The following is a 10,047-nucleotide window of genomic DNA, read 5'->3' as shown; positions in this document are numbered from 1 at the left end:
AAATCTGTCCTGGGAGCTGCCAGCAAGCACAGCCCTGGCCCCCCAAATAATCACTGTTACGTCTTGCAATAAAACACTCTGTTGCTCCTGCAGGACACGAGGGGGTTTAGCCTCCAGTTCAGGATTTTGGTTTGAGTTTGTGAGTCTGCAGCCATTTGCCTTGCAGTAGGCCAGCTGGTTTTTTTTGGGGGGGGGGAGGGGGGAAGAAAATGAAACCAGTGCAAAGCACAGAGCTCAACAGAGCTGATAATTTGGCTTTTGTTGTGAAACTGCCCCTCCTCAAATGCAAAATTGAATGAAGAGAAACCATCTGAAAAAAATTAAAATTGCAAACTGCACCTTCATATTTAAAAGAGCCTGGGATCCCAGTCTTTCTTTTGTCCCTAATTTGCAAACTCCTCATTTTTAGGGAATACACCTGTTCTAGTGAAGGAGGCCAGGACAATAATAGCGATAAAAGCTTTCATGGAGTTGATTCAGGCAACTGTGCATAGAAGTGTAGGCTAGCAAAATCCCATCTTTGAGGTCTCTGTTCCTTTCTGACACTAAAATGTTAATCAAAAACTGAAATAACTCTCACTGGGTTATTTTTGCTGAAACTGTGCACAACTACAGGCAAAAGCCCAAAACATTGCTGAATGCAAAACACAAATTACTTCATGCATTCTAAAACACTCCAGCTCAAGTCTTGAAGAACTGCTAGGAAAGAATCAAGAGGAGTTTTTTGTTGGTTTATTGTTTTTTTTTTTTTTCAAGAAGGCAACATTTCTTATTAAGAAAAATTACTATTTTTCCCAGACTTAAATTTTGGAATGGAACTGGAGTCTGATTAGAAGTGATGTGAAATGAAAATGTACAATGGGATGATGCAGTATTAATGTCTTTCTTAAGAAGATATGGCAGAGGACATTTTTACAGGCTCATCTTTTTTGGTTTTACTCTTTTTTTGCAACTCTCTTTTTGGCAGGAGTGACAGCAGAAAGAGGCTGTGCAAAGCTTAAATATGGGCAGGAAATTTCCCACATGAGGACGGGTAGAAAAATTTGCTGAGATGTAAAAACTTAGCCCTGCTTGTCGGGAAGTGGATGTGAGACCAACACCTTTCAAAGCTTTCAGGTAGGACGACAGCTTGTGTCTTGTCCCACAACTGGTCACAATCCAGACATTAGGGGATATAAGCATTTTAAATACTACTTGGAGAAATAGTTAAAGCAGGAGTTTGCTGGCATGCAAGATGGCTAGCTGATCTGTATTTTGGATGGATGAACCATGTGTTTGTGAGCAACCTGGACCAGCCGCACCATGCCAATAAGACTGTGACCAGAAGCTCATCAGGGGTGGGGAGATTTGGCCATGAGGGTCTGACACAGGTCTGAGGTTCCCACATACCTGTAGAGAGCCTTTGTGGCTAAATACACACATTTTCCAACCACAAAGTACCTTACGATGACACAAAACGTTTCTTCAGGGGAGCTTTGTTAGAAAGAGCTGGTTCCCACAAAATGTTTCTTTTGTAAGAAAACAAAGAAAAAATAAAGACAAAGCAGAGTGGTTCATCCAAAACTTCCCAGCTATCTCCTCAACATTACATTTTGGGTAATCTCATGCTAATCCATTTGGCAGAGTAGGCCAGTAGCTATGGCTTGTCCTTGGAATAAGGTCCCATGGGGCTTCTAATTCCTACCACCCCCTCATCTGACCCCTAGTTTGGGACAAACAAGGTGTTTACCCTCCCTGCACCTCATTTTCTCTGCTGGTAATAATGGGAAGTGATGATTGCTGCCTGCTTTGATGAAGTCTCCTGTGATCTACAAATGAAAAATGCAGTGTAAATGCAAGGAATGTAATTATTATTATCACCAAAGAAGCTGCTTGGTGACCTCGGAGCTGGTTTATAGATTCATAATTGGTTTAGATCTCAATGGCGATGAGGCAACGTGTTTAAACATGCCATCACATTCTCAGTATACCCAATCCAGTCTTGGGGGATAGCAAATATTGCAAGCGTGATAAACCCGTGTTTCAGGACACTGCAATATCTTTGCCTTTGGTAATCTCCTGAGCTCCAGCTGCCCCAGTACTGCTGGGATTTGGAAATTCCCAGTCGATACTCATTCTGTCATACAAGTCAGGTTAGTTTTCAGCCTATGTTTTGCTACAACGAATTGCGTGAAGGCCTCAGGAATGAGAACCAAATACTATTTGACATTTACAGAGAGTATTTGATTTCAGAAAGAGCCTTTGTGGATAGCAGGATCGCGCAGCAATGAAGACCCCTTCCCAGCCTGAAAAACAGCTGCCATTTAACATTATATAATGACTTTACATTGCCCTTGAAAACAGAGGGTGAGGATTCAAATGCTGCATCCTGTTAAAATTACAGGAAAAGCCCCTATAGACTGAAAGCCATTTTCCAAATGGGAGTTTAGCTGTAATTATGGGTCAAACAACTCTTCTTAAGTAAAAAGTCCCCTTATTTAATGATGTGACACAGCATCGCTGTAGGGGCTTTGCTTTTCAGCAGTTTTTTCCTACCTCTCATTTATTAAATGAATCTGGCCAGAAGGAGAAAACAACACAACCATGGGGAGGGCTATAAATCTTCCTGCTTTTGAGCAGAACTCAAGCCCTAAGTAAGGAGAGGTTGGGAAGCCACTTCCTCCATCAACAGGTTGTTCCATAATTATCCTCTCCCAGGCTCTCTCCACCTTCCCCTTCAGCCTGTAGCCAGAGTTAGAGCCCAGATCCTGGGCAGAGCGGACGCACCACCAGCCCTCCTCTTCCCCAGCGTTGTGCAATGCAGTCTCTGTTATCGGTGTCCTCAGGATCTTCCCACAGCTGAGACAAAAGGTCTGGGGTTATTTGTAGATGTCTATAATTTGCAGGGTACTCCCTTAGATTTGCTCTTAAATACAGGACTGGGAACTCCTGTGCAGAGCTGTCCCTCTTATTGCTTGATGTTTCCTGTGTACTGAGCACGCTGTCAAAACAAATATTCCCTTACCCTTGTTTACCATGTTCAAGTCTTTGGCATCTCATACATCAGGCCCAGCTTCCTCCTAGCTCCTTATAATCACAATTGCTTGAATAGGAGCTATTAAAGGCTTTTAGCAGTCCTTTTCCTCCCAAGAAAATGAACTCCATTTCTAGGATGTGACATTCGGCTTCTTTTTGTGAAAATGGTGGTTAGAAATCCACTTAGCCTCTCAGTAATATCGGGATCATCTGTCATTAGTTTCCAGCCCGTCCCCCTGTAGCCAAACTGGCTCCTGGCTGGTTTCCTCCATGGTTATTTAAAGACTATCGTCATATTTATCTCTCCTTCCTTTGCTATTTGTGTGCTAGATCCTCAGGCTTGTGTTTCATCACTGTTTTCATCGCTTTTCCCATGTTTCAGCAGCAGACAGTGCTTGCTCCCAAGGCTGTGGACAGAGGAGGAGACCCGTGGATGGGTTGTGCGTGGCAGGGCTGGGACTGTCGCATCCTACAACAGCACCCAGCGCCCCACATAAGCTGGGGTTGGGCTTTCCCACGGGTCCAGTCCGCAGACCTGGCCTGCACGTGGGCCATTTCACACCAGCGCACAATCTCTGTGATGGAAACTATTGAGCTTAGGCTGAGTTTTTTCCCCTTGAGGACCACAGGCTATTCTGGACTTGTGAGCTGCAAGGGGGCAAACCTGATGATTTATCCTCCTAAGCCACATAGGCCCCTCAAAGAGCTCTTTAATGTGAAACATGTGGTGCCTAGCCCCAGCAGTTAGTTCGCACTTTGGCTTAGCCCCTGTTTGCTCAAATGCCGAGCGCATTCGGACAACAGAGATTTTTCAGTAAGGAAAGCAGTATTCCTGGAAATCCCGTTGCTGTAAGAGCACTCTCTCTGCTGGCACTTATTTTGACTCTGGCTTGAGTTATTTACAGAAGGTGAAGGATGTTTCCCTTGACTTTTATCTAATTATGATGGACTTATGCAGATTAAGCATTATATGACTTACACTATGTATGGCATGCATGGATGCATGGTGTGTTGGCAGCAGAGTGTGGGTGCAGCATGCAGGGCTCATGCTCAGGACCTGGGGCCCTCACATTAAAAGTTTATTCAGAACCCTTGCTCCCAGTTAGCGGCAGCTCCTGCTAGAATCTGCAGGAGCAGAGGACCTAAATAACCTCGCAGAGCAACACTGAGATTTGCAGAGACCTTTCGGTGCTTGGCAGATGCTGCTCAGCAAACTTCACAGGAAACCAGAGCTGAGCAACTTGTATGGCTGCAGTCATTTCAACCCCCATCACTTCATTATCATTGGCATATTAACTCCCACTTTACCTCCCTGCATTGCTCTAGGGAGAGGAAATGTGTCGTTACGACAAATGTCACCTTGCCCGGAGGTTTTAGCGCAGGGATGGCTGCACCATTTCTAGCATCCCCTAAGCCCTGAGGAGCGATTAGCGCAGGGTGCCGGCACAGCTCGGGGCGGGGAAGGAGACAGGTAACCTCTGCAAAGGAACCTGGCGGCTATGCCAGCAGGACCGAGTTTTACTGAGCTCAGGAGCAAGGCTCCAGGCAATGTCTCGCAGGTTGGTAAGCAAATGCGCTTGCACAGATGCTGCCTTGGTGAATACGAGCTTAGCTCACCACACTTCTCCTTCTACCCAGCCGGTGGGCTGGCCAAGAGCAAGCCTTGCCACTAGGCTTATGTAAAAAAAATGATTCTTTTGCTGTTTGTACCGCATCTTAAAGTACTAAAGAAAATAAGAATATACTCCTTGAATGCTTTGACACTCTAAGTGATGTTGGAGTCAAGGACGCCCCAACTGTGTGGGGCTGCACTGTAGATGGGCAAATAGATTTGCACAGAAATGTTTAACATTTCCTAATGGGGATTGCTTGGAATTTCCCATTCCATGAAAAAAAATACGGTTAATATTTTGATTTTCTGTCTCAATTCAGAAGGAAAATACACAGTAAAATATTGGAATTTCTCAAGGGAAACCCCAAACTCGAAGCTGCCTTAGTAAAGCAAGGAATGACTAGAAGAAACCCCAAACATTTTTGGTAACTAGAAATACCAGCAGATCAGCTTCCTCTGCATAAGGTTACCTACCTTGGCTGATAGTGTAGATAGGGGGAAATACCATATGGATGTCCCTTGAGGATACACTTCCCTTCTGACTCTTGACACCCACCCCGGTGTCTGGGAGTCCCTAAACCCAATGATGAAAGGTTTTCCATAGACAGAGAAGGCTGATTGCTTTAAAGCCAAACCCATCCCCATGCCCCACCCTCACCTCGCTCCTGTCCACCTCTGCACCAGACAACCGTTTTTGCTTCTCCTGTTCCCCTGTTCTGCTTCTCCTTAAGCTCATTTTCCATTTAATATTTCCATTCTTGATTGCCTGGGTCTTTTACAAAAAATGTGTATATTTTCCCTTATAATTAAAGATAAAGCACAGCAGCTGATGTATGGATGTGAACCACTCCAAAATGTTTCCCCCTCCCCATCGCAGTGGTGGATGCAGGGGCAAGTGGAGCTCAATCCGTGCAACTTTCTCCCTTCTGTACTTAAGCAAAAATAGGTGCTCATAAATATGACCAAGTTGGGGGAAAACGTCCTGAGGCAAACTGGAAGCTCATTACAGGTCCTGTGCTAGAAATGTTTGTGTTATGTTTCCAATAAAGCACAATGTGTATTTTGGGAGGTTGGCTACGGGCAGCCCACTCTCTGCCGAACCCTCTGGCTCCTGCAGAGGTGCCAGCTTGTCGAAGGCTGTACCGCTATATGCTAATATCTTCTCCTGGTGAGGTCTGACGGGTGGTTCATTAGCTTAAGCACTAATCCATGCTGCCTCGTACTTATTTGTATGGAGACTTGCTCTGCAAGAAAGCTACTTTCCATGCTCTGTCCTCTGAACAGTTAATCCACCTGCTTGGTGCCTTGCCTGGCCCACTTCCTCGGGGAACTGCTCCCTTCATTGCAAGATAAGACATGCATGGCTTAATGCCTCCATTAAGCTTGCCTTCTTTATTCAAATCTTCCTGGAAGAGCTTAGAAAGGCAATTGCCTCCCTACTTTCAGTGCCAGTTCAGACAAGGAGCAGGCACACACTTATTTGAATATTTTGTCCTTAATAAGTAAGACTGAAGCTGTAACCCTTTGCCTAGCATCCCTCCCCTCACTCCTCCAGCCTATTAGCATGCAGTGGGTGGAAAGTCTTCTGCAGCCTTTTGTTGAGCGCAGGTTCGCTGGTGTCTGTGCAGTTATCCGTTATCAATCCCGTGTGCTGCTCTTTGCTTTCAGCAAGGTCAAACCTGCTTTCAGCTTTGCTCTAGCTCTACTGGTATGTCAGCTGCAGCACAAGGATTTAGCAGAGAGGGAACTTCTAGCTCTTTTGTAGCTCCTGTAGCTCCTTTGGAAAGCTGAAATAATTATAGATAGTTGTGTTGTGTGAATTAAGGTACATGTCAAAATCATCTTTCCAAGACTTCTTAACCCTCCAGCTTCACATCACCCCAAGGACTCATCTCCAAACCTTTAAGACTTTTGCCGTATATAACTTAGCTCCTGCTGTCCCAGTTCACATTCTGATTCACACCTGATTTATACCAAGTATAAAGTGAGTAAGAAGTGACTTACTCTCCAAGCTCGGAAATGCTACTCACCCATCAATGTTGCTTAAAGAAACACATCTTACACATTGGCATGGAAGTTGTTAATGTTCCTCTTGGGAAGAGGCCTCTTCCGCAGCTTTGGACAACCCCAGGAGAAAGGGTTATCTGTTTTTCACAAGTATGCTGAGGTCTAGCAGATAAGGTGCCTGACTGAAGAAGGCATGAAGCAGGGCAAATGCTATCAAGCCACTATTCTCCCAGGGCCTGGAAGAGAGAGGGGTTAAGACCTGATAAGGAATCTTTTCTCTCAGAGAACATCAGATTAAATCTGACCTACAAGCAGAAGGTGCTCCTATCTAATTGCTTGTACAAAGAAAAATCGGTCTCCAGCTACTCCCTTCCCCACTGATTTTGTGTGAAATTGCAGCCTTAATGTTCTCGTAGGGGAAGAAAAAAACCTGAGTAAAAAGTGAGCAAGCTTTAAATTTTATTAGCAAATCCCATGAAAAGTTAACCAGGGGATTAATCTATGGGAAAATGGCATGATTTAATAATAGCAACTTTTTTTCGATAATAAAAGCAAAAGGATATGGAGCATGGGAACACAGAAGCAGTTAGAAATTAAAAACAAGGGAAGCATTAACAACACACTTTTAACAGTGAGGCCAATGAACCAGTGGGACAGCTGGCCAAGGGATGCGGTAAATCCAACATAATTTGGCATCTTTACATCAAGGCTGGACGTCTTTCTAAAGGACATGCAGTACCTTAGTCATGGGCTACAAGGTTAAACACAAAAGCTGATGGATGATTTCTGAGCGAGGGATGGAGCGTCCTGCTGGCCTCGGCATTGATTCATTTGTTTATGGTGGGTGTTGGTGACTCTTAGAAATGGGTGAGTTGAAAGTGCCACGTCTAACTGGCCCAGGCTCGCACTGCATCCGTCCAAGGGGACGCTTAGGCTGGCTCTGCTGAAGAGCGTTACCTCTCTTGAATTAAGTAGTGTTTTTGCAGCTGCAATCATCTCATCGTTTACAAGCAAAACTTTCATAGACCTTTTCTTGTTTTTATTATTTTCCCATGGAAAGAAATACTTTGTAAAGAAAAAAAAAATCAAAGCAAACCCCAATTTTTGTTTTTGAAAAAAGCTTCAATGGGCTTTTTTCCCCCTCTTAAGCCTTGGTAGCTATTCTTCCTTTAATTTAAGCAAGGCTTATATCAGTTGAAGTTATGCTTGTGCTTACTTGACTTGAGGTAAACAGGACTAATCATGCTTAAAACTGAACTAAGAATATCTGCACAGTTTAATGAAATGGATTAAAATTTTACCTCGTATTAAACATTAACAGCTTTTCTTGTCCAGACAAGCCTTGGGAGACTGGAGCAATGTTATTCATTTGCCTTCAACATCACTAGAATTTCTTTGAAAATAAGCAAATTATGCACTTGTGCAGAGGGCAGGTCCCTTTGAAATGATGGTGCTCGTGGGAAATCTGGCACCCTTCCTCCTTTGGATAAAAAGAGTGTTTATTTTCCTTTTTAGATTTTATTTTATTTCTTTATTTTATTTTGTATTATTTTTTAGATTTTATCTTATTTCTGAGCTCCCTATTAAAACAGCCCAGTTCTGTTCCATCCATGATGTTTCTTCAGGGCAAAGATCAGCCCAGCACAAATTAAATGCTCCTTTAGTTAATTTATATCTCAGGCTGCCCTCAGCTAGCATGCACTCACACCACACACCTGGAAATGGAGATGTCAAAGTGCTCCTGGAAAGCCATGCTTTTCACACCAGCTCCTGTACAAACTAAGCGATGGCTTTGTTTCATTTTATTCATTTTTCAGGTGGGAAAGAGAAGCTACATTATTTCAAGTTTTTGGTATAATTTGAATCACTTCAAAGACTTCAGGAGCAGGCTGAATTCCCCTCAATTCCCATTTCTCCCATCCATAGATGCATGTGTACACATACTTTGGTGGTTCTTTTTCTCAGCTTTCTGCTGACACGTGGAAACACTAAAAGGTGTTTTTCTTAAATAACAGCCCATTGTTCCTGCTGGTTATGAACCCTTAGCATAAAGTGAGATCAAACTCTGTAGAGTTCATGCCTTTAAACCCCGCAGATGCTGATGCCTTTGCCACCAGCGGTGAATTAGCTGGCAGCCTCACACTTCACGTGTCCCGAAACACAGCGCCGAGAGTCACCTGACAGAAGATTTAAAAAAAAAAAAAAGCCAAGATGGTTATTTTCTGGGTTAAAGACAAAAATTAAATGCTACGCGAGGCTGTGCCACTATATATTAAAAGCAGCATTGCCTGCGAGCTACCGCCGCGGTGGCGGTTGGCGGCTCTCGAGCAGGGCAGGAACTTGCAGAACGAGACTTTCTAAGGAAACCGGGAGATTTTCCTGGTGACTTCGCTCCCTTCTAGCTACAGATAGGATGGGGTGGGGATGCATCACAACCAGTCTGATCACTACTACTCAAACACATACATAGGTGTAGTCTGTGCCCTGAGGAAATCATAACTCAAGACAAGCTAACGCAGGCACTCCTGCGCTGGCTGGTGCCAGTGGGGGTGGCGCGCAAAGGTGATAATTGAAAGTTGTTGGGTTTTGGGCTTTGTTTGTGTGGGTTTTTTCCCCTGCTGAGTCAACAGGAGGTTGTTTTCTACCTCCTGCTTCCTTCAGTGAAAGGAACAGCTTCTGTTCGACCTTGATGTAGTTTGGTAAGCCAAGCAGTTGGCCATCAGGGTTGTGCCAGGACCACCACCTGGCACCCATGGATGGAAAGGGTTGGAAAGTCTGGAGGAGATGGGCAGTAGCTCATGTCTGTGGGCAGGTGTGTGGACCATGTTTACAGAAGCCAAGGAGGCAGGTGATTCACTTCATTCATAAAATCTGAACCTCTGTTCCGGTCTCCAGAGGTAAAGATAAACAGCAGGTAGGAATCGCTTGCCTTTTGGGAGGAGAACGGTGGCAGAGGGTGTGTCAAGAGAAAGGAGAGATGGGGGGAAGAAATGCAGCCAACGTGGGATCCTGGCTCCAGGGATGGCTGTGCTGCACCCCAACTGTGGATGTGGGCTTGACATCAGCCCTCTGGTGCGGCAGGACCTCAGCCCAAGATGTCCTCTGGCTCCACGGCTGAATGCTTGTTTTATTTTTACAAACAGCTGGATGAAAACTTTGGACACCCAAAACAAGGAAGGCTTGGAGCATGAGAAAAACAGGTCTCTGCTTGTTGGACAAATCTCCTCCCTCCCCCTCCTTTGATTGAGGAGGAACTTCATATCCGAAAATCATTGAGCAGAAGTACAACAGCTTCAGCCTCTGAAGGCTGCCAAACATTCTTGCTGAGTGTAGCTGTTTAGGTACACTGAAACACAGCCGAACCTGGGGCTTGCGTAAACCTTTCTTACCCTGGAACAAAGACCTGCTCCCAT

Source organism: Egretta garzetta, unplaced genomic scaffold (genome assembly GCF_000687185.1).
Source record: "Egretta garzetta isolate BGI_Z169 unplaced genomic scaffold, ASM68718v1 scaffold163, whole genome shotgun sequence".
Lineage (NCBI taxonomy): Eukaryota > Metazoa > Chordata > Aves > Pelecaniformes > Ardeidae > Egretta > Egretta garzetta.
The sequence above is the reverse complement of the archived record's forward strand: the minus strand, read 5'-3'. Positions refer to the sequence as shown.